At 42.5% G+C, this 25,477-nt stretch overlaps 1 long non-coding RNA gene across 1 annotated transcript in view; it reads left to right on the forward strand.

Moving 5' to 3' along the window:
- Positions 1–19,330: 19,330 nt before the first annotated feature.
- LOC128852518 (uncharacterized) overlaps positions 19,331–25,477 on the forward strand; it is a 44,988-nt gene continuing 38,841 nt past the window's right edge. Inside the window, exon 1 of the long non-coding RNA XR_008450399.1 lies at positions 19,331–19,462. This is a non-coding gene — a long non-coding RNA (uncharacterized LOC128852518). The remainder of the gene's footprint in view (positions 19,463–25,477) is intronic.

Below are 25,477 nucleotides of genomic sequence, written 5' to 3' on the forward strand. Positions count from 1 at the left end.
CTTTGTTTGTAATCACACTGTGCTGTAGCTTTTGCTTCTGTACTTTTGACTGAATGTGATGTCTGTCAACTGCCATACTCAAGTAAGCCTGTGTATTGACTTCTCTTCTGGATTTCCATCTACACCTGTTCTATGTGAAGGGGCCTCTCCACTCTGCAGCAACTTGTAAGGTTTTTGAGGTCTCGGTGTCTTGAAGAGTAGCAAAGGAGCAAAACCAACCAACCCAGTGTAGAGAAGTGATGCAGTGCTATCCTTGTCCCCTCTCCTCTTTTGGGTGCTCAGTGGCTGCAGTTCAGCTTCTACCAACAAGGTCTTGCAGGACTGACCCTTCACACCTGACTCTGGTCTGATGTCCTTGATGCTTATGTGGTTGGCTTATGTGGTGGGATGTCTGTCTTCCTCCTTGTGCTCCTGCAGAAATGTTACATGTCTAAAATGAAGTATGTTCTTTGCATGTCAAATGGCATGGGACATCTTCACAGGTCTCCTGGCAGCCCACAGGCTTGGCATGTTGCATACTGAAGAGCCGCCAAGGGCAAGCATTTAGAAAATAAATAAATAAAAAATTTCCCTTGTAGGCAACTATCAGAATTTAGTGCCAGATTAATCAGAACTCCCCATTGTCTCTCTGAGACAAATGTTCTGATTAAATCTATTGTTGTTGAGCTTGATGGGACAAAGTGTTACTGAGTTACATCATAGCTATAATGTGGAAAATGGAGCACAGCACAATTTATGATGGAATGTTCCCTGGTATTGTTCAGAAATATCACCACAGAAGAAGTTTGTGGGAATGATTATTTGAGATCCGCTGGTCTAACAGCGGCTTGAGTCCAGCTCCAGAATGCCTAACTGAGCTCTGCTCCATAGCTTATGCAAACTACTTGATCTCCCTGCCTCTGCTTCACCCTGTATTAGCAGTGGTGTTAAAGTGCTTGTCTATCTTCATGCCAGCATTTGCTCTGTTTCCAGCTGTCTCTAGCTCATGTACCAGTGCTGGTGTTGCAGAATTTTGCCATGTGCATCAAATTGGTTGTTTTCTCTTCCTTCTATCTAATCTAGTCATCATGTTCTCACCAATGCAGCACCTTGGAGATGACAGAGTGCCTGCTCCCCTTATGGGGAGATTGCTTCCCACAGCTGTCACGCTCCTGACCCTCTGCTGCCTGCCAGGGCTTAGGCACACGAGGTGGGTTGGGGGCAGAGGAAGCTGCTCTACTGCCCTAATCCTGCCTTGATGCTGGGGCTAACATGACAAGCAGAACCCAGCATCCACCGCTTCCGTAGTCTCCCCCTGCAGGTCTGCAATCCAGAGCCATGTGGAGAGCACTGTTTAAGGACCACCTGGTCCTACACATGGAAAAGAAGCAAGTAAAGCATGTATTGTGCAAGAGGCAATGATGATGAAGCCCTAAAGAAGCTATTGCAGGACATGAAAAAGGTAGGAATCAGACAGTCTCGTCTAGCCACCTTATGTGACTCTTAATAAAAGACATATATATTCATGAGAGACACTTACTGCATGGGATTGCATCCAGATTTTGTGGCTCCAGTCCATCTCCACTCAGACTGAATCTCGCCTGGTTCCTGGGAGTCTTTAGCTAAAGGGCTTACAGATGTGACAAAGCACACCAGATAACTGGATCAAATTTATGGTCTTCAGTATTAAGCCAAACACTGAAATTCAGATTGAAGGTCAGCTGTGACTTTCTCCGCGAGAGTTACAGGGTCATGTGGCAAAATAACAGTTTGTATTGAGTACCATTTGGTATCTGTACAAAATGAATAAAGACATCTCACCTACTTCAGTCACAAGGGAAAGAACTTCTATATGTTCGGCAAATTCCCTTCCTTTAATTTTAAGGCAGTGTTAATTTTAAACTCTTATTGTCGTGAACAACTACTGACACATGAGGTTCCACAAAGCAAAGTAAAAATGTGTTTGAGAATCTTTGACACTCTGCTTCATGGGTTATGTGTATAGCTGCTACAGTTCTGCAGTCTAAAATCTCAGCTCTCATCTCTGTAAAATGTCATTATATTAAGGGACAGGAGGCAGACTGGGCTAAAGGCATGGGAGACTTAGGAAAAAAGATCAACAAAGCATATAAGGGTCTTAAATGTCATTTGGGTGAGATTTAGCTGGTCAGGTTTATCATGATAGTGAATCATAATGTCTCATCTTATTTCTGTAACTGTCTGAAGTGTTCTAGGCTTTCAAACTCTAAGGAAAATATTTTACATGGTGCCAAAATTGTTCAGCCTTTGAAAGACCTCCCTGACCTGACTGAGTCACCTGCTCAAATGCCTTCCTTCCTCCTCATGCTGTTTGGTGTGGAGAAAAGGAATGTACATCTCAAAGGTGCACTCTTTGCTGTATATGCTCAAACCACATCCAGTTATTTTCAACACTGAATCTGATTAAAAGCAGTCATGGTGGTGCTCAAGTGTTATGTATGGAGTTTTGTTTCGGGAAACATACACATACAAAATACTTGGGTATATTATAACTCAGTATCTTGAAGGCCTCTAAGCAATTTCCTCATTTACAGGGTCTTGTATCCATGAAGAGAGTTATGGTCAGCCATAGTTTGTTCTGAGAAGGAGATCCCAATTCAAAGATCCACACATTATTCACACAAAAGTGAACGTTTCATAGTTACATGAAATCCCTGATGTTCTCAAGGAAAGACAGCTTGGCTTTGGGTGTTTTTAAAGGCTTTTCTACTATAAATGGCCAATGTAAGTGTACAGTAGTCTGCAGCTTAGTAGAGGATGGTGAAGGAAGTTTTCTTTATGATGCTGTGTCTTTTCTTATGGTCTGCTGTGCTGGGGTCAAAGGAGGCCAGGGAGCTGGGTGGAACCTGGGCTTTAGCAACGTGAGATCTTCGGTATGGTTCTTGCTGACACATCCATTGCCGGCTCACTGAACTCGAAAGTTAGAAGGAAGATCCTTGACCCTCAGTCTCATATTTCTAAACAAAGGAGGAAAACAGGCAGGGCAAGTGGCTTTACTTGTGCTGGGTTGTAGCAGAATACCTTCCTTTCCTTCATCTTTTCTTCTGTTGTCCTTTTTTTTATCTTTGTTTTTGTTTTTTGTTCTGTTCTGCCTGAGTTCGTTGAAGGGGGTGAATTCTAAACTAAAAAAAAATTGCAAACTGTGGCATCAGCAGGCAGATTCTATGTTGTAGTATCCTGGATTGTGTTGTCATAACTTTGTTGGCATTTTGGCCATAACACACACCACTCTTGCTTTAGAAAAAAAACCTATGTTGTATGTTAATTTTACTGGGCAATCTGTGTTTAGAAAATAAAAGCTTTCCCTGTCACATGTGTTTAAAGGAGAAGCTAATTAGAAAGAACTGTTAACATATGGCATTAACCACCAATTGCAACATAAGAGCAAAGATAAATTTGGCAATAGTGAAAGGGCATAAGCCAAGTACCTAGACCAGCAGACAAAAAATCATTAGCTTTACCAAAAATGGTTTGTCAATGATATTGAAACAAATGAGAACAGCTCAGCTGACAGCTTGAGGATCAACATTAGGAGCAGAAGTGTAGACAGAAATTAAAATAAAGTGATACGACTACCTCAAAAGGAGATGACTGCATGGATTAGTTGCCTCATCAACTGATGAAGTTAACTTGAATGCCAGTTGGTGAAACTATACCACTGACTTCCTTAAGCTGTTACAATTTATGTCCTCTGACAGCTCCCTTTTGAGGAGCCTAGAGAAGGTCTTTGTTTAGATCTGAGAATGTGCTGTGCCGTTCGGATCTGGTATGTCATCTAAGCTGCAAATCCAGTGTATCAGCCCCAGCAGGAGTTGTAAATCTTCTGCTGCAGAATGTTAAATCCATTAGGACAATAAATTGTCTCTGTGTATGGAAAGCAAGAGTTACCATGCCATATTCTGGGTTTGTGGGTTGACTGCAGCCACTGACAAAGGCAAGGGAAATGCATAGTGTTGTGGGATGTATCCTTGGACAATGCAAATAAGCTACAATGAAGGAAACTGCTGAAAATGCATGCAGTGCTGTGAAGTCTGCATTCAAGACCATGTGAACTAGGAGTGTGTTCTCATCCCAGGAGGGGAATGATAAAATAGTCCAAAACAGTTTTAGCAATAGCAGCTCAACGTAGTCATAAGGGTACCACAAGAAACAGCAGAACAGTAGTTGGAGAAATTCCAAAGATGACAAATTATTGACCCAGAAACCCAGCTTTTTCCAGAAAGCAACAAAATTAGATGGGGTCGTGAAAACAAAACGAATGGGAGAAGGAAAGTCTTCCAGTAGTGAAGCTGATCATAGGGCCTGGGCACTGAAACTAAGTGTTGTAGCAATGCATAACCAGGCAAAACAATGATCAGGGTTGTTAGTGTGAGATAGCTAGTGATGTGATTTTTGTCATCAATGAAATTAAGGAGAGAAAGTAGCTCAGCAGACAGAAGGAGCAAAGCCTTCCTTAGAGGAAAATAAAGGGGAATATCTTGATGTGTGCAAAGGGAATAAAATGCCTTCAAACATTAGGGAAGATATTAGTGGTTGATCCAAGGAATGAGATTCTAGACTCATGGCTTTATAAAGTAGTGCATGTCAATTTTTTGGCTTGAGAATAGAGACACGGATTATGGTAGATAACAATATCTACTGGGATATGACAATGTAATGCTGTTACCAAGCATGCTGATTTAACTGGGTATTCTTCTCAAGATCCAGGCTTGTTAAATGTCGACAACTCCTATTTTTATGAGATAATTTACTATGGTTTGCCTTTTCTAGAAAACTTTTATAAGGCAGAAAACGTCAGTGGTCAGAACAAATTTTTCCTTGAGAGAGAACTTAAGATATTTTGGACATAGATGATAACTTTAGACAAGTTGAATGGAGCTCAGAAGTCACTCTGGGCAGAAGTGATTGAAAGAAACCCTCTGTATTCAGTAATGCAGCTCTGCAGGTCTCTGCCTTCTAGAAAAATGCCGTCTCCATCACCTGAGAAACTTAAATGCTTAAAGAAGGCAGATGATCTGGAACAGCATGGAACCAAAAGTAGTTTGACTGCAACTCCCAGACCCAGTTCCTGATCCTGGATCCTGATCCTGTTGTGCCCCAGTGCCTGGCAGAGGGAAGATCTTACAGGCATGGACTGGGTTTCCATGGGAAGACAATCTAGATGCTTCAGCTAAACAGGAGCTGTGTATTATCCAGTAAAGAATAATGAGACCTGGCAAATCCCACAGCACCAAAGCCTGGTCTCAGGCTCTGACTCTCTGCTGTCCATGCTGTTTAATCTCAAGCACAATCCCTGACATGGCCTTGGGCCACCCCTGTTGTTATCGTTCCAGTCAAGGGCGAGGGGCAGTTTGCATTCTCTCCTCCACTGAGGACGTCTTCCAGGAGGCAACCTGTCCCCAGTCCCAGCGTGGCAGGAGACAGGGCTTAGCTGCAGGGGCACAAGGACAGCAGAGCCATTGGGCCTGTTTTTTTACAAACCTTGGGGCCAGGACCTCAAACAGGTCTCATGGCACTTGTCTGTATGAAAGTTTTTGCTCATAGGATCAAGGAAATTTGGTACGACTGGTCTCAGAAGTATTTGCTAACAATACTCAGGTTTTTCTGTGGCAGCTTTGATTTGAAGGTTTCCTTCAGTTCCACCGCTCTTTGGAGGAAACAAACTCGGTAGATCAGGCATGCTTAGAAGCCATTTTTTACCATCCAAAAGTCAAGCGTCTGGTCTAAGCTAGCGGTGTCATATCCCACTATGGTCAGCCAGCTTGGAGCAATTCCTCCAGTCTGCTTCAGGTCTCCACATCAGTAGTCTTCACCCATAGATATGCAGAAACAACCTAGGCGACCAGCTTACACTGGTGACTATCATTCGAATGCTGAAGATACTGATTTGAATCCAGTCCTCCCTAAGTATGCATCCCTCTTTTTTCTGGAAGGTGGAGAATTGCCCGGATCATCTTCTCTCTAGGTCCTTCCTTGCCAAGACCGTGGGTGTGTCTGCCTTATTGTGCTCATTGCATATATGGGTTGGTGTGATGTTGGTAAACTGGGAGCATTCCTGTGGCATTATTTCAGACAGGCTTCTTCTTTAGCTTGATGTATTTCTTAATATGCTTACAAATCCTGACTTCCTCTCATCTCAGTTTCTGCCATTCTAGGCCTTTTTTATTTTCAGTTCCCTGTTATACAAAATATCTGCAGGTTTTAATGGGACTGCTGTGTACCTGAACAGGACTAAACATACATCAATCAAGCTTCAAAATCCTTGTGAGAGTTGCTTTATTATTTTGTAAATGTTCTCAAATGTCTTGTTGGATTGCTAGCAGTAAGACCAAGCAGTTATTTGCTTAAAAAACACCTTAAGGCCTTTAAAACCTAGCAGAACTAAAGCCTATGTGACTACCATCCCTGTGTCAGATGAACTGTGTACAGTAAAAAATATCTAGGATATGAAATTGTCACTTTGGCTCTGTTACTTTCTGCCCGAGGAGTGAGAATAAAAATATCAATTAATTTATCATTCAGTTTAAAGAACTGCACATGCATCACCCTCAGAAGGACACATTTTTTTATTCCACCAGCCTTTATACATGCTGTAAACTTGACTGATGTCCTTCACATCACTGATCATTTAGGGCCAATAAAAATGGCTTGGGACTTTCTATTTGATTTCTAATATTCAAATAACCTTTGTGGATTTTTTTCACCAATATTTTTCTGTAATGTGTAACTGAGCAGCTTGTTGGTGCTTTTGAACAAAATCCTGCCTGTTACTGCAGCCTCTACCTTAAACTAATGGGAAAATGCTATTCTGACCTGACTGCGCCTTAATTACTCTATAATTCTGAGCAGTAACTGTGGTAATTGCGGTCACCATTTGTTCTGAGATCAGATAGGATTTATTCTTGATATAAATGTCATACAGAGTCTCTGTGGTCTCTGCTCCTTGCTGCTTTTATCACATCCTTTCTTCAGTCCCTCACTCAAGTCCACATTTGTCTTCAATTTGCAGAGCACATAATCTCTATATTTCTGAACTGGGGGCCATATTTGGCAACATAGGGGATTGTATGGTACATGAGGATGCAATAGTTTTCACCCCTAAGCCAAAGCTGCTTTCCCTGTTTCAGCACGTTGGCATTGCTGTTAGTAGAGTGAATACACAAGCTACTTGTCTCGGCTTTTGCTGCTGCTCCGAGGGGCCTGAACAAATGCCTCATTTTCTTGTGTCTGGAAACAGTTTTATGTTCCTGTGTGCTACTTTGTGAACTGTGGCGCTTTGTGAACTGTCTCCAACTTTTTTTTCCAGATTTGCCTACTCGAGCTGCTGGGCACTTTTGCAAAACAGATTTCAGTTTCTTCAGTTTAGATTGGATATTAGGAAAAAGATCTTTACTGAAAGAGTGGTCAAGCATTGGAACAGTCTGCCCAGGGAAGTTGCTGATTCACCAACCCTGGAGGTTTTAAAAGAACATGCACTTTGGGACATGGTTTAGTGGGCATGTTGGTGTTGGGCTGATGGTTGGACTTGATCTTGGAGGTCTTTAACAGACTTGATGGTTCCTTGATTCAATATTCCTCTTTACCTGTTGTGGTGGGCTTGTTAGGCAGATGCCATCATGAAGATTATCCTGGTTGTGATCAAGCTATGTCTCGTTCCACACTGATTTCCTTCTCCCTGGTGTTTACCTTGGAATTACAGTGCTGTTTTAATTTCATTTCCCAAGCTTTGATCAGGCCGTAAGTATTCTTTGCAAAACTTCCCATATCCTCCAAACTCTGATGGCTTTTCTTTAAATCAAGCTAAAATCAAAAGAAACTCCCTATAAACATTTAGTGGCTTCTAGTGAAGTACATCAAGTACTGAGCGTGAGCCAAAAACCAGCTGGTGGCAGGTGGGGGCAGACCTCAGAAATCTGCATCCACACTCATCCTTATCTGGGGAGTGGAGGTTGAGAAACATCTGAGCTGGCTACATAGATGTTAGGGTAGATCCCGGAGCAGTGCCTCCAATGAACGGAAGGTCTCTTTGTACTGTGTGCCTCCCTTGTGGTCTAGCATGTTGGAAGAGAAAACACTTACAGGTTCCTGATAGGTGGAGGTGTCAGTGGCTCTTTGGTTTCTCGAGGCTCCCCCGCCACCTCCTCCAGCCTATGTGCATGGTTTGTTTGAGGCCAGAACAAAAGATATTTTTAGTAGCCAGCTGTAGCCATGATGACTCGAGGTGTTCTCTGTTTGCCCAGGAATAGCATTTTCTGTCTCCTCCGCTGCAATTATCAAATTTACTTGGACAAGAAGAGGGTTATTGCCTCATAAACAGAAAAATTCCCCAGTAAATCTTCTGGTTAGATACGGTGGTTTCTGGCAAGGATTAACACATGGGAACAGAGTGTGCCCCGTGCGTTGGTGCCTCTTGCACAGCAGAGCAAAGCCTGAGTGGGAGGTGCATCACCAATAAGAACCATGAGTGCCTCCTTAGCATGTGCTGCAGCCCAGTCTGTGGGCAGCTTCAGTTCCCAGGGTCTCTGAGCACCAAGTGTGGACTGCCTGCGAGGACAGGGGCTGGCAGGGCTGTGGGCAGCACCTCATCCACTACAAACTACCTTCTGGTCCTGTAGCCCCACACAGATTGGTGTCCATGTAGTCCCTGCTGGCAGATGAAGTTACATCTTGGCACAGGACCTGCTGGTTGTCCTTTCTGTCTTGAACAGAAATAAGCCAACCTCTCTCCGAACACTGCCTGGCTGGGTGCGCCAGAAAGACTAGTCTCAAGACAAGTAGTCCAGGTTGTCTGCTAACATCTGGCTTCTGTGTTGTTGCACAATCCAGAAATATATTAATGAGGTATTATACCAAAATATATTATCTGTTAAGAGTACCCTACAGAATATGAAATCTAATACCACTTAAATTCAAGACACAGCTGGCTGTGAGCTTCATCTCTAGCTTGTTGTGACCAGTCCTCTATATTTTGTTCCAGTGCTGTGAGACCCTTTGCTGCTGAAAATGGCTGGTGATCAGCAGCAGTGGCTGTGTAGGGATGTGGGCACCTGCCTCTGGACCAATGCTGCCTCTGGACAAATGTGGCAAATATTTGCAGAAGGCAGGAGGCCTTCGTGGTAATGGGAGAGGACTCGGAGAACACGCCATCTCTGAGGAAAGTGTATTCCTGTGCTTTGTAACTAGTGTGGAGTTAGGTTTCCCTTTCTTTTCCTGGGACATAAATGCAGAATATCCGCGCTTCCTGGCTGTTGTTATGCTCAGCTAGCATGGAGCAATTACTCTGTAGTGCTGATTTACATCTCTGGTGACTTCCAGTCAAGGAAAATGAACTAAAACCAAAAGAGAGACAGAGAAACACGCCCAGCACAACCAGAAAAACAAAAGGGTTGTATTGCACAAGAAAGGTGAAGGAACGTGACTTGTTTGTATGTTGTTGCTGTATTAAACAAAGTAAATTGGCAAAAAATGGGATTGGACATGGTTGTCCTCTTAGTTTAATTTCTAAAAGAGACTTTCCTACAGTTGCAAAAAATAGTGAGGGGCTGGAATGACTGACCTAGTGGATCTCTAGTTTCTAATTTCAGTTAGTTATGTGAATGTGCATGTGTATTAAGATTCTCCTTTGGAAAAAGTCCTGGTAGCAGCTGTATGATTTCTGCCAGGCTTTGGACTCATCTGTGGAGATCTGTGGTAGTTCATGCCAAGGTGAACTGAGGTTGCGTTTAAAACCACTCATACATTTATATATGGGTTTTCTGAGATGCAGTTTATATGTGTGAAAGTATAGTAAACCCAGACTGATGGCAATCAATGTTATTGGCAAATAGTATCTACTTATTGTCACTGTTGGGACTAGTGAGCAGTTAAAAGGATTTCCATAGCCACCCAGAGTGGTGTTTCAAGGATCATTTCCCTTTAGCTTTCCTTGCAAGAGACTGATTGCTGATAGAAAGGTCATAAATTTCAACCCGTTTGAACTGGTTGTAGCCAGTTTTCCATGAAACACATTACTGCTTTGAAACCAAGGAATGCTTTTTACAAAGGATGGTGAGAAGGGAATGGCATACATTCAAATCAATGTGGCTGAAGAAATTCTGGGTATGTTTCTGCATAATGAATATAATGCATGCATATGTGTGTGTGCGTATGTATAGGCAGTCCTTTCATTTACATAACTCTGTAAATAATCTTGACTCATTTTTCAAGAATCAAACAAATACCTACAGAAATGTCATATTTTAATGCTGTTTTGATCATTGTTCAGTATTGTATAAATTTTTGCTCTTTCTTTGGCAAGATGAAAGTAATTCACACAGAAATATGGTAATTGGTAGTTTATTGCTGTAATTCTTCTATTTTTAGTCAGAATATAGAGTGCGCAGATGCTGACACTGTCTGGAAAATATTGTCTTCTTTCCTTTATCACAATGCCTGTTGTACAATGCACTGCCACTCATTTTTGAAAAATTTCAAAGCATCTATATTTGAATATCAATGTCTTCAGCCATATACAATTCCTATCAAAGAACTGACTTCCTCTACAAAACACAGATTTCCTGTATCTTTATTTTAAGTTTTTAAGCACCCATGAGCTAAATTTCATATTTGGCATTTTTAAAGAGACTCTAAGTTGTTCTTCTTGAGAAAGAACGAATAATAATTGACTATAGAGCTGACCAGTCATATTTTCAGGCACCTCCATGGTTTGTATACACGTGCCCACACTCACACAAGCTCCTCCTTAGGGAGGCTGTGTAAGGCAACATCAGTTCCCCCAGCAAAGATGGTCTGCAATTTGAATTCTCAACTTAGACACATCACTTATGTTTGCTGACAGCAATTTCTACACTTAGGGTCAATTTTTAACCTAGCCAAAGGCTGGCGTTTTTTCAGAGTTTAAAAAATAGTGATGAACTCCCTTGTTCCTGCAGAAGCTTTCAGAAAAACCTCCCCTGTAATATAATTAGATCACCTTGTTTGGATTAGCCTAGAGAAAAGAAGGCTGAGGGGAGAACTTATCACTGTCCACGACTACCTGAATGGAGGTTATAGTAAGGTGGGCGTTGGTCTCTTCTCCCAAGTGACAGGCAATAGGACGAGAGGAAATGGCCTCAAGTTGCACCATGGGAGGTTCACATTAGACATCAGAAAAAATCTCTTCACTCAAAGGGTTATAAGGTGCTGGCAGAGGCTGCCCAGGGAAGTGGTTGAGTCACCGTCCCTGGAGGCGTTTAAAAGATCTGTAGATGAAGTGCTCAGGATATGGTTTAGTAGCAGACAGGTACGTTGGTCTTGATGACCTCAAAGGTCTTTTCCAACCTAGAGATTCTATGATTCTATGTTGTCAGTCCAGTTCTTGCTAGCCTTTAATTTCTAATCTGTGGTTCTTACAGCAGACTAATGGAAAAACTGCAATGCATCTAGGATCACATACTGTGTGACTGAGAGTGAAAAACCATGCCCACTTTGGGACTGTGTGTTTTATGAACTCCTTGGTGATGATATGCAGTGCAAACTTCAAATCTCATCCAGTGCAGTTTGAGAGACAGAGATCTTATGAGATATTTAAGGAATTTGAAAAGATTTTTTGAGTGTAGAACCAACAGTCATTTCAAATATATTTACCTGTGACCTATAAAAAGATTGTTCTTGGGGTTTTTTTTGTCATCTGATGCTATAGACATCCGCAAAGATTCATTACCAGTAGTCCAATTCAACTCACCTAAGACATCTTTAACAATCATATAAGCTTGAGGAAGGCACTTCAATTACGTCAGGCAAATGAGTTACTACCATGCATGAAACAGCTGCGGAACTTGTATTTTCACTTCAGTTACAGCGTAACCAAAACATAGCCTCTTGTACAGGGATGAATCAGGCTCAGCAGCACCGACATAGCCATACTACCATAAAGTTAAGTGGTTGCTAAAGGATTTAAGATATGGCCCTCAAAGACTGAAAAAGGCACTTCTAAATACAGGGATATTAATCACTGCAATTCTATTAATTATATTGTATTACATTATATTATATTATATTATGTCATGCTATATTACGTCATGTTATATTATGTCATATATCCTATTCTATTCTGCGATATGGTTTGATATGATATTGTGGTCTTTGTAGTGATCTTTTTGTCGAGGCCAAAGCAACTGGAGTGTATTTGAAGTGTAGTTTTAAAGGACCAGGAGTGCTTTTGGAAGTTGGCTGCATTTCAGTGGTGGTGAAGTGTCAAGTATGTGGCTAAAATTTCAGTAGATTTGTAGCTTTTAATGCTCTCATTTGTTGGTTCAACTGTATTATGCTGCTTTCACTGGGTCTTGGTGAGATTGATACCTGCATAGTACCTTTACTTCTAGAGATTTTTAGAGAAATGAAAAAATGAATGGTGCACAGAAAAGTGCCTTTAAAAGGGCACTGGGATTGGAGAAGCCTCTTTTTACAGTGAGAGTTGTAAGAAACTCCCTCTGTCTTTTTAACTCATGCAGGGCAGGCTGACTTTGTCATCCTAAGTACTAGCAGAAGCAAGAGCAGTATGCCATTTCTTCTAGAACGAGCAACATGACATGACACGTTTGCAGCCAGCTGAAGCGAGGAGCTAGAACTTTAAAATAAAGTATAAGGGAAGAAGATTAAAAAAATTACTCTGGGATGTGGTTGTTAATCTGCCTCTTGATAACTACTGGATGAGATCCTTACTGAAAGGTATGTTTAGTCATAGCAAGGTACTATTTTAACAGAGAAAAAGCCATTTCAATAGAGCTGACAAGCAAGATGCTTCCTTTTGACTTCAGCTTCTCTGAATTATCAGAGTATTAGGGTTTTTTTTCAGTCATGCCATTTATGAAGTTCAATATACCTCCCTCAGTATTCAGTCCTGGGAAAAGACCCAAGCATGTACTGGGCCAGATGCTTGATGTTTATTCCTTTCTGCTATATTCAGCAGGTTTTATGCCATTATATTCATAATACCTGAGCATTTCTCTCCATGATTATCTCTTTGATCCTTCCTGTGGAGAGAGATGCATATGAGTGTTTTGCAAATATTCCAGTGCAAATATTGGGATGAATACTTGTCAAAAGCTGAGTCTTTGGTTAATAGTGTTGCAGATGTATGGAATTTTGTACTCCACCTCTTGGCAAATACACTTATTAGTCCTCCATTTGGTAAAAAATCCGCATATGTGCTGGTAGGAAAAAATTACAAGCCAAAACATTTTGCTTAATACTCAGAATATGGGAAAGAAAAGAACGTGTGAGAAGTACTTTGGAAATGTTTAGATGGGTGGTGTAGGGGCGTACCTTGTTTATTTGATAACGTACAAGTGTACATTATTACCAACAAACCGCAAACCCTGAAGTCACAAGAAAGGAAACAAAACTCCTAGTTTTGGTAATTTTCAGGTATTCCTGAGATAAAGAGGTGACTTTCAGTTATATACAGATGGCACATACCTCACCATCAAGGTGTGTGCCAAGCAAGATTGTCTTAAACAGAAATTGAGGTGAGGAAGTGCAGTGGAATATAGGAAACACGCTACTTGTGTTCTGAGTGGACATTAGCACCTACTAGACCTTGCAATGTTGACACAGACTTCATCCCTGTGAATACACATGGAAATGGATGAAGTGTGTAACACTGTGGGCTGGCTCTGCCTTCTGCAAATGGCCAATAGCGGGGGGTCCCGGCGTGGACAGCTGTGCTGCCATTAAAAGTGATGCTCTCCCATGTTTTAAAGGCAGGCTGTGGATACAAAACTGATGCACCTGCAAAAATGGTTTTTTTTTTTTTCCAAGATCCTGCTTCTCTGCTTTGATTTCCAAAGCCCTTTACTGAACACTTCGGTAGGAGAGTGTCACTTTAAGAAGGAATGAATGTGAAGGCTTAAAAGGATGTCAATGGATCAGGCTCAGAAAATCAGAAACTAAATGCTTTATGAACAGAGCCTTGAGAAGCTTTTTCAGCAGAGATGTAAATAATTAAGTTATATTGATAGGTAAAACCCGTAGAAAGAAGGCAGGCATGAGCAGAGCATTGAGAATGCTCTAACAGCTGCTAGTGCTGTGCACGGAGGACATAACATAGATGAATACAGCTATGCTGCCAACCCCTAACATCAACTGTGCCTGAGCACAGTGTCTTGTCTGCCCCCTTCCTTCTGGGAGATGATGCATGCATACAGAGCTACTCTAACTGTGACAAGCTGTAGGGAACACCAGTTCTTCTGTGGTTTCCAATAAATGCATCTCCTAAACACCCTCAAAATCGTCTCACACAACCCTGGGCATCCCAGTAGATAAACTTTTAGAGCAGGGCTTCCTTTTTAAAAATTATGTCAACTTTCTTTCTGACACTTTGGGAATTACATATGATGCCTACAAGGCTACAAAGATCTTGTGTTCCCAGCTGACTGCAGCACAAGTTGGTGAGTAGCGCTAATGTCAGCAAAATGCAGCAATGCTCTCTGGCACCACGTCTGCCCTTCCCTCTTGATGCCCTGCCCTCTGTGACCAAGTTCCCACGACGATTTCTGGTTCTTATCATGGGGTGGAAAACCTTCCCTCAGTAAAAACGTCCTCCCTTGTCCATCTTAATCTCATTTTTGTGTTCCCAGATGAGTTAATGATCTGGTGCTGGTAGCCTTGAGCATTGTTTCCGAACAGCAGAGGCAGAAGCCACTTGGAAAAGCAATGATGAAACTAAAATAATAATTGCTGTTAGCTATGAAGCAGTTCTGAAGCCTTAACCAGGCAGGGGCCAGTGGGTGGCCAATGCAAGGCTGAGGGAAAGAACTGGTCTCAAGACTGAGAAGTTTGCTCATCTAAAGTGTTTCAGATACCTGTGTGGCGTAGATGGGCTATTTGCAATAAATATCAGCCTATAGACCTCTGTGTTGTTCAACATGAGAGAAATGGAGTGGTTTCCAAGCTTTCAGATCACAGCCTGCCTAAAAATGGTCCTTCTTGACTGTTCCCAGTGGGATCATCTCCCTCCCTTACCCTGCCTTGTCTGTAAGCCTGTTCTTTGGTGGCCTCTACAAAGATGTCTCTCCTGACGTCTTTTAGAGGAACAAATTGTTAATACTGGAAATGACATGGTTCACCTCCAGATGCCTTCATGCAGGCTATGATCAGGAAATTTCATTTATTTTTTCAAAAATAATGAGGGAAGTTGGCAAGGGAGGGTTTTCTTTGCAGGACATATCATTAAATAGATCCTACACTGTGCTGGCCATTATGTGTGTGCTTCCATGCCTTCTTGTTGGACTCAAGGTGTGTCATGCAGAACTTTATTCCCACAGATGAATCAATTCATTAATCCATTTTTGAGCGACAATATTAGGTTTTCCCGTTTCTTGTTATCCCGAAGCACCGGCTGGATGTTGTCTGTGGCTGCATGCCATCTCCATAGCTGAAATGACCCAATGACCAGCCAAACAGATTTTTGTCTCCAACAACTGTCTGCAAGAAGCTGCCTTGCTGGTGTGCACATGGGTGTTGCTAAAGGTGTTGCATTAGAGTCTCTTCCTAACAAGCTGTGTGATCTGGGAGTTATGCGTTAGGCTAACCTTTCCAGGAATTTGACTTGAAAGCTTACTGCATTTCCAAGCATAGGACATGCCCATGCAAACTAACAGCTTGGTGTCTGAACTTCTATTTGACTGTATTTAATCTAGATATTTAATGGCCTTTGTTCCTGCAGGGCTTTTCGAAGTCCGATATAATGTCAGATGTGTCGAATGCATTAAAAAAGACCCATCAATCTTGATGGATTTTTGTCTGGCACTTATAAGTCAGCCCTGGAGACTCAGCTCTTTTATGAGCATGCTGTGTGCTTTTAATCACATATATAAGGACACTGAGGCACGAGGTTTGCATTTGCTTTGCACTAACCCATGCTTGCGAGTGAACCAGTTGTATAAAACACACAACGATGCTGCATTTTCCTGCTTACCATCCTCGTAGGACTCCCACACTCTACAGAGGCTGCCTGACACTGGCCCTGTGCTCCAGATCTCTGAAGCTTGGGGCTGAGACACACTAATAGGGGGACCAGGCTCCTACCATAGAAGGACAGCCCATCTCCTGCCAAGTCTTGCTGCAGCTGACACCCAGACCCCATCCTCTCCTCACCATCAGACTGTTTTTGTCATTCCTGCCCGCCAGTGTACCACAGCCATCAACGTAGACATTCCATGGGAAGTTGTGCAACTGTCCTTGTTTAATCATTAACTGGGACGTTCTAGCTGTTACATTTTTTTATTTATTTCTGGATTTTGTGAGGTGAGGAACTCGTTGGACAGGGTGGGCTGATACGCAGAGATCTGGCAGTCAGGCTGCACTGCAGGCTAATCCTTGCCTTCTGCTGCCACGTGTACATGAAGCTGAGTGGTGCAAGGCTAGATAGGATCAAAAGCAGGGTTTCCAGTGACCAAGTGAGCTAAACTGGCTGTTGTACATAAGGAGTTCTGGCTTTGCTGTCTGAAGGTCCTGGCTGGGAGCTCCACCATCCTTGATGTTGCATGCGGCAGCTTGCTGGGTCGGAATGAAGAGCCTGGCATTGCAATGGGCAAAGTAAAGGAAATGGGGGTGACCTATGGCCAGAGCTAGGACTTGGGCATCTGTATGTGAGGAGGCAGGTTATCACAGCAAGAACCAAACCCTCATCACAATGTAAGGATCTCTGGAGAAACACCAGGGCTGAGGCAGTGTGGGAGGTGTACAGTCCCAGGGTTAGGGATGCAGATGGGGTTTTCTTGTTCCAGCACAAGGGTTTGTGGCTCTTGCACTATGGCTCAGAGCTCTCTTTTAGGCAAGTGCTAAGCTTGTCCCAGCTCACTCCTGGCTGGAGGTGGTGAGTGGGGAGACCACCGCTGCTTCTGCCTTCATCCTACATCTTGATATTCACCCGGGACATGTCTTGTTTTGGGTTGGTATTTCAGCTACATAGATTAATTCCAGAGACCTGCAGATTTGCAGCACTGAAATAATGCAGCTTCAGCAGTAGAGCAACTCTGCTCCCTTTGCATGGTGTCTACCACATCCTCCCTAAATGCCCCTCTGTGATTCGCCATCACCCTTTGCAGCTGGTATTTTGGAAGGTGTGAGTGATGGAGCTACAACAGAGAGCTCTTCACCCTGCACTTCCATCTCTAGCTTGCAGAGGCGCAAAGCGGTGTGTGGATCACTCTTTTTCCCTGATGAGAAGATAGAAGCAGAGGTGAGATCTGTCGCTGAGGCAGAGCCAGGAAGGGGAATTTGTGTTCCCATCTCTTCTGCCCTGGGACCAGGAATGGTGCAGCAAAGTTAAAGCAACTTACCTTGCATCCAAAATACACTGAGCAAAGAAAACTTCAGTCTAGCAAACAATTTCATACTCCACACAGAAATATTTGGGCTGTTTCTGCTGTTAGTTACAGCCGTGCCACACCACAGCTTCCCAGTGAAGTCACTGAGCCGAGCTGGGTGTAGCTGAGGGTGGTGCTCATATTGTCTGGGCTAAATGTCAGCAAGGAACAGCAGCGGTGGAACAAGAAGGATTTCTAAGCATTTCCCTTCTCCTGGTCACATAGTCCTCATTCTTGAACAGCTGAGGCAAAAGGACAAAAGCAAAGTTATTTTAGATGGAAAGAACCTAAATGTTTTGTTCTTTGTGTATAGAAATGAGCAGAAACGAGTTCTGGGTCTTGTAAACATCAACACTCAGTTTTCTGTGTATATAACACAGCTGCCAGGAAAGCTTAGTGAGACTATACTTTGAGTTTATGGGATAAACAGGATCCATTGCTCAGCCCACAGGGTTCCTGTCTGTGCTCCTGAAGATGTCCAGACAAGTTTTGGGCATTACTTGTGCCTGGATAACCCACCGCTTGACTGCGGGTGTCCTACGAAACCCTGGACCTTGTGGGTACTCCTTAGCTACCTCAGTGCAAAGCTGGCTTTCTTGGTTGTGAATAGATATCTGCCTCCTCCAGTCACCACCAGACTATCACCATCTATTGAGTTCCTGTTTTCTTTCTCCTTGGCAGCAGGTGCGATTCTGCCCTGCTTCAAATTGGGCAATATCAGATGAGTTAACTTGGAGCTGTCACTGAAGCTGTTTAATTCAAATCATTGGTCGTAGTGATTTTTGGCAGATGGACAGTAATGTATACCTGGAAGTGTCAACCACTCCTCTCTGAAGGGCTCCTCTCTTTCTGCTTAATCTGGTGGAATAGTGTGCTCTATGTTGGCTGGTTCTGCACTGGAACAGCTTAGGGAGTACCCGTGTGCTCCAGGTAAACTCTGGCAGCAATAACACTGAGCTAGGGAGTGAAGACAGGCAGGTGGACAGTAAATGTCCACAGCTGTTCCTGATAGAGCCAACAGGGATGATTGCTTTTGGACTTGAGAGGACACCTGCATGAAGGTTAGCCACTTCTTCTGCTTAACTTCTTAATTAGCTTGCAGTTAATCATCAAATGTCATTCAAACCCAGGTCTTGAATTTAATCATTCATGATAGCTTCTAAATATGAACTCTTACCCACGACGAAGAGGGTAAAACTGCTTATGTTGAGTGTCCAAGATTTCTCAGCTACTACATCCACTAGTGACTAGCACAGGTTATATGACAATTCTGAGAAAAGTTCACAGTCCTAAGCCTTCCCAAGGACTGTGACCCTGAATTTGGGCCAGATGTGAAATACCAGAACCTTTTTCCTCTGACGCAAGTTTGCCAAGGTCAAGTGTAAGGCATTGACTCTTCAGTGGTAGCGTAGAGGGCCCTGATCTGTGCTTTGAGGGGAGCTGCTGTTAGAGGAAGGTAGGTAAAAGCAGGTCGCCAAGCAGTTAAAGACTGTCATAGTTACATTGAATATTTTTTACTAATGTGGTCTTCCAAGAAACCAGCTGTAAAACTTGCTGCAGGGCTGTTTCTGCAACTGTGTGCCAGGCAGCAACTGAAGCCTTGTGTCCACGGCAGGGGTTTGTGAAGTGTTGTCTAGGAAACTCTTCTGCACCAGTCTGGCTTTCTGTACTTTCTGTTCTGTTATATTGTGAAACCTGTTCTGAAATATTGTTCCTAACTAGATGTGATTTAAACTACATTCCTTCTTGCTGTTTTTTTCATGGTGCTGAGTTAAGACTTGATTTCTCAATTCTTTACTGCAAATTTGATACCAGGACCGATATATCCAAGTGAGAGGAGATTTCTATTTTAGTCTTAACCTGCCCTACTGGCAAGCAAAGATACAGCTGCGTTTTTAGAAAAGTATGTTAAATTGGACTTAATTTTTATTCCTTTTACACAGAATTGAATACATGTATTTATAAACTGGAAGTATATCAGCAGTGGGAAAGGAAAGAGACAACTTCTACTGCTTCATGAACTTGCATGGTTATAGGCATAGAATTTGCATGCATAGAGAAAACTGCAAAGCTACCATTTCCCAGGCTACAAGGTAATGTTGGTGAGATTTCTTAATCTTGCTGTTGTCATATCTGTTGGAAGCTTCTCTTTGACACACCTACAGCAAAGCCAAGTTCTGTGCAGGGCAACACTGTCTGTTGCACATGCATTACTTGGAGCTCTCCTGTAGGTCTCTCCTGCTCCCTTCTGGTGGAGTCTTGAAATCTAAACCAGAGATTTTCTCCACATTTCTGTTTGATATCAGGATCGCTTTCAGAAGCATTATGGTCAACACAATCCTTGATGCGTGGTGGTAGAGGAGTTGAAGGGTTGGGATGAGTGTGTCTCATCAGCAAGTAATTGAAACTATTCATGGGTTCCATTTCTCTTTCCTTTTCAGGGGGGAACCCACAAAGCTTCATGGTAGCCAGTATCTTCTAGAGACTTCTGATATGTTCTAAAGGATGTCAGATATTGCAGTGCTACAACAACTTATTAATTTCTCCTCCCTTGCTTGGAGCTTGCTCTTCATGACACTTCCTTTGCTTGGCTACTATATTCCGAATGTTTAAACTCGGGGCCTTCCCCACTAATCCAACATCCCAGACCTCATAGTAAGGGCACAGAACTGTCCTATTTTTCAACAGAGTATAGAATTGGGTATAGAGACTGTTTATGTACTTTGCCACTTCAAAAGTTTTTTACTTGTGTGACAGGAGTAAAAATATTTTGTAGTAGTAGCAAAGTACCGCCAATGGCATCTCTGTACCTGTGTTCTTGTCTGCAAGTTAGTGTGCTCGTTCGGGATCAAATGAAATCAACTGTGGAATTAAATAGAAGAACATTTATAACCATGATAGAATTATGTTTGCAGGTGAAGCTCTTACCTTAATGTGTTTTGCATACTATTAAGAGTTTTGCATACTATTAAAAAAGATCAGAGAGGACCTCCATCCAATTATTCTACCCATTGATGGACAGTGAACTTGGACACAGAGACACAATGTTAAGTTCATATAAGGAACCAAGGCCACACAGGGAGATCCAGATCCTCTCTAGAGTCATGACCCAGTGGCCCAGGCACATGCATCTTCTAATTTTGGGGGAAAGAGGGCTGTACCACATTCAGATTCAGAGTTTCTCCCTTGTGTGGTCAATGCTACTGTCCCCACTTGTGGCTGGACCTGAAGTCAGTGGTGTGTGGCTGGTTGGGCAAGTTGTCAATGCTGCCATGGGTGCCCACTGCAGCATTACTCTGCTCTGGGGATACAACGAGCTGACCCTACAGCTGCGGTTCCCAGGGTGAAAAAAAATCAGCTTTATTTGTAATCGAAGTTCTAACCTGCACAACTGACAACCCTAAACAAAGGGTAGTTAAAAAGAAGTGTAGTGTTTATTACTTAATGTTTTTTTTAAACCCCACCATGTTTGACATAAACATACAGCTTTTAGGGTGTGTTACTTATCTTTAATCATGGAGATCTGACAACAGCAAGTGAATTAGCAGATTGCAATATAGAAAACCTTTCCTAGAATGTCACGTTGCTGATCTTGTTGCAGAGTTGGGACCTTAGATTGGTGTATTTTGCAAAAACCTGCCTATGCTATGGACTAACAATAGTTAGACATGTTCACATTCAGGGGATCTGTGCTGGCAAATGTTCCTGAGTAAAAAGCAAGGTGATAAAATATCCTCTTTTTTGGATTAGTTAGAATCATAGAATCATAGAATGACTAGGTTGGAAGGGACCCACTGGGTCATTGAGTCCAACCATTCCTAACAATCCCTAAACCATGCCCCTCAGCACTTCATTCACCCATCCCTTAAACACCTCCAGGGAAGGTGACTCAACCACCTCCCTGGGCAGCCTGTTCCAGTGCCCAGTGACCCTTTCCGTGAAAAAATTTTTCCTGATGTCAAGCCTGAACCTCCCCTGGCCAAGCTTGAGGGCATTCCCCCTTGTCCTGTCCCCTGTCACTTGGGAGAAGAGCCCAGCCCCCTCCCCTCCACAACTTCCTTTCAGGCAGTTGTAGAGAGCAATAAGGTCTCCCCTCAGCCTCCTCTTCTCCAGGCTAAAACTAGTATCATTCAGTTGTATCATTCAGTTGCATCATTCAGGATAAACTGTTCCAGCAAGAGGGCTTTTTTTGTAAGCTGTCTGCACTTGTTTCTTCATGCTGATATAGTTACATCAAAAAAATTTTTAGAATAGACTTGTCCTATCTTCCTACAGACACTCATGTCTCCAGGTGTCCATGGCATGGAATATAAGTGGGTTAGTCGTCATCATTGACAACCTACAGTTAAACTTTGCTCAGAATTAAAATACCAACCTATTGGTTTTCTACCATCTTCCTGGCTACTAAGTGGCTGCTGCTTAGCTTATGTGACTTTTGTCTTTTCTGTTACATGTATATAACCTATATAAACTTTTTTATTATTATGTTAAAAGGGCTTTCCTTCTCCCTTTTTGCATCTTTCTCTTCCTTCTTAGCCTCTTGCTAGCTTAACTTTTCTCATCTAACCTCACACAGACTACTATTGCCAAAAGTATGGAGGCTTGGTCATCATTAGGAAGATCTGCTGATTTATGATGCTGGTGTTACAGTCATTTGCACTTCTTTTTCAGTATTGCTTCTCTCTGTCTATTCATACCAAGCACAAGGGTCTCAAGCTTGCCTTTCAGACCTTGTTTGCTTTTTTCCTTCCTTCATTACTGAGAGCTCTGCCTCTACTCATCTGTGTCCTATCAAACACTTAGAAGCAATCTCAGTGTCCTCCAGCTGTGCTCATGCATTTACAAGTAGCCTGTGTTCAACAGCCAATGGGAGGTACTGAAGGAGGTTATTTATGGGTAGTAGTTAGTATACCTATAGATTTTCACAATGTAAACAGGCATTGAATTACATAACTCTGCTTGTATCCTTGCCTAGTTCCTCTTTCATTTGTGACATCAAGAATCTAGAAAACCTTGGAGCCTCTATTGAGAGTAAGTTAAGAAAGAAACTATTTTTTTTTAATTTTTGGGCTTCGTACTGTGCAGCTGGATTCTTGTGAGGCCCAGCTCTCTTATCTCACATGGCATGCCTTCAAGCCTTATAATTCTGCCTAAAGTAGCGTGGCAGCGTGGGTTGTCTTGCAGTATGGATCCGTGGGCTTCTATGCTCAGGGCTAGAAGCTCTAATATTTAAGGTTTGTCTTTGCCTTGTTCTGGAACTGCTAAGATTTGAGCAACTCTGGTTTTGAGTAGTGTTCACCACTGACTTTGTTCATTTCCTTCCTAGACTTCATATTCTCTTGCCTCAGGTAAGAGGGAACAGGTAGAGATATGGGAGGCTTGTTGTGACTCGGAGAGGTTGAGCAGCTGGGCTGCCAGGAGCACACAGATATTAAGTGATCCCTTGTGGTTAAGGACCCTCTCCTTGAGGGGTCCTGAGTCTTGCTGAAGGTCTGGGCAGAGATGTGTTACTGCAGGAACTCATCACGTCCAGGCAGGGTCTGCAACACTTTGTCTTCTCTGTGCATTGGAATATGTTGTGTTTTAGTCTTGAGAAAGAACAAGAAGGGGGTTAACATATGAGGCTTTTTCCATGTTGTTTAGATTCTGATGTGTCCTCTCCAAAATTTTAATAGAAAGCTTTCTTCTCTATTCCTGTGGGGCAGATACTCAGCTGGTGTAAACGCAAATGCCATTGCTGCTGTAGTCTTTGACGCAAGGTTAGGGCTTAGCTCATGGTAGTGTGTCTGGGAGTATTTTTATCCATTAGTGATATTTACCCCCTCTCCTCCTTTGTCTCCTCAAGTATTCTTTCTGCTCGGCAAGCATACTCCTCTGACTGGAACATATGGGAAAAGTATTTTCTTCCATTCCTTCACCACTCAAAAATGGTCAAATCAATTTGGCTAAAATTAAAACCTTTTGGGTTGAATCTTAGCCTAGAAAACTTCATCTCCCAAAGGAATCCTTAAAGAAAGTTGTGAGCAATTTCCAGAAAAGATGGAGCTAGCTTAGAAAACAATTCTAGGGCAGAAACAGATTGGAAAAGCCCTTTGAATTTGGTAGCAGTCACACTCATGTCTCTAGTGTGCAAATCTCACTTGAACTGTCACAAGAGAAGTAACAGTGGCTGTTGACTTCTGTGGTTCTATACAGTCAGTGTCGTAAGCAGTTTCAGTGACCATTGCGTGCCCCCTCCACCTCTTTTTTTTTTTTTTTTCATCTCTGCATCTTTGTGCTTCTGCATTTGGCTGAAAATGGAACTGACTAAGTATTTGGTATCAGACTTTGCAGACTTAAGAAGGTCAAATAGTTCGGGCAAGCTTTCCAAGTTTTGGATTGTTTAACTCAGCCCTTTGAGATTCACACAAAGTTACATAAAAATCTGGCATTTTTTGTGGATGAAACAGTGAAGGGCACACTGATGATGGAGCAGGAACACTCATTTCTTGCAGTAAAACTTAGGTGTTTGGGTTTTTTTTCCTAATTAAGTGAATACTCCTGATCACTGTCCTTCCAACTTGGGAATAACTGTCTTTAACATTCTTCGTTATTGAATTGATTCAGTACAACCTCTACACTTGGACTTGTACCAGATTCAGTAGTGGGTGAATCACTGGTAATTAGAAGAATTCATTGTGGGTGAGCTAGCATGTGGTTGCAGCCAGGTGAATAACATTATCTGATTTGGGGTGGATGATTAGGACTTTTTGTGCAGAGTGATTCATTCAGGGAGAGAACTCATCCAAGGAATGACAGTTGTTCACACCAGATGAACTTTCAAGCCCTGTAGCACATTTGACATCTGTGTTAGACACACATTTCTAGCACTTTATATTGAGGAAAATGGGACAGGCGACTTGCATGGAGTGTTTGTTTTGCAATAGCATTAGTTTCTTAGTAGCACTGGGGTCTTTGTTCCATGCACTAACACAGGTAGGACTGAAGTGTGGTTAAAGTGAGATTTCTTATGTGCCTTCGAAGACTCCACAGCAAACCAATAATCATTGTAATGACAGAAATTCCTTGTAGCATATCCAGCAGGGACTTACGTAAAGAACACTGTTTGGAGCTGAAACAAGTACGTTATTTCACTCTTTGCCACCAGCAGAATTTCTATCAGAATATCTGAATGATAACTTCTGCTGTTTAAACATCAAACTTGTCCTTTTGCAGATGTTCTTTTTCCTTTTAGCACTTGGATTGTGTTATCTTAGACTATGACCCAGCTTTTGCTCCTGTGTACTGTAGCACACTCAGTGTGATATCCTTAGAAAACAAGGAGGAAAAAAACCAAAAAAACTTTCTGGTAAATCCCAGTTGTTCCTCTAAACCCCATTGTTCCACAAGACAAGTCTTGAGGACTGGGTTTACAGAGACTGAGACACCTTTGCAGGCCATATTTGCCTTCTTAGCAACCATCCACTGTTTTATACTCCGTATGTCATTCAGTATATTGATGAAAATGTCACTATCACAGGCACTGAATACTCTGATACACCTCTTTGCTTATAAAGAGCCATCATATTCAGGTTGAATATCGATATCTTGAAAACACAACCTCACTAGATTAGCTGGAGGCTATTTTAATTTCCTGTGGACTGGAAGACAGACAATACAGACAGAACAGGACCAGAAGCCTGAAGTCCACCTCTTGGCTCTGAGAACTGTTGGATGTCTTTGAGCTATATGCTTGGCAATGTGTGCCTTGAGGCCATCCTTATTGGCTGTACAATCAGCCAGTGACCCATGCCTGAGGCATCATCCAGGGCATGCATGTTCTCCCAGGCATACACAGCGGTTTTTTGTGCCTCCAGGCAAAGCCACCTGGGCTTTCTACAGATAGCGTGGGCCAGCAAGTGGGAGCCTGTGCAGCTCAAACCCGCTCATTCAAAGTAGGAGAGGTATGAGCTCTCTTTCTTAGCTTTTCTCATCTGTCAACCAGGAACTGTGATACTGACCTCCTTTTTTATATATATTGACATAAGCTGAAGGGCTTTCTTCTTTCTGTCAGGAGTCCTAGCCATGCAGAAAGATCTCTTTGGTTCTTTTGCTGGGTTGACAGCAAA

The sequence above is a fragment of the Cuculus canorus genome, chromosome 6, assembly GCF_017976375.1.
Source record: "Cuculus canorus isolate bCucCan1 chromosome 6, bCucCan1.pri, whole genome shotgun sequence".
Lineage (NCBI taxonomy): Eukaryota > Metazoa > Chordata > Aves > Cuculiformes > Cuculidae > Cuculus > Cuculus canorus.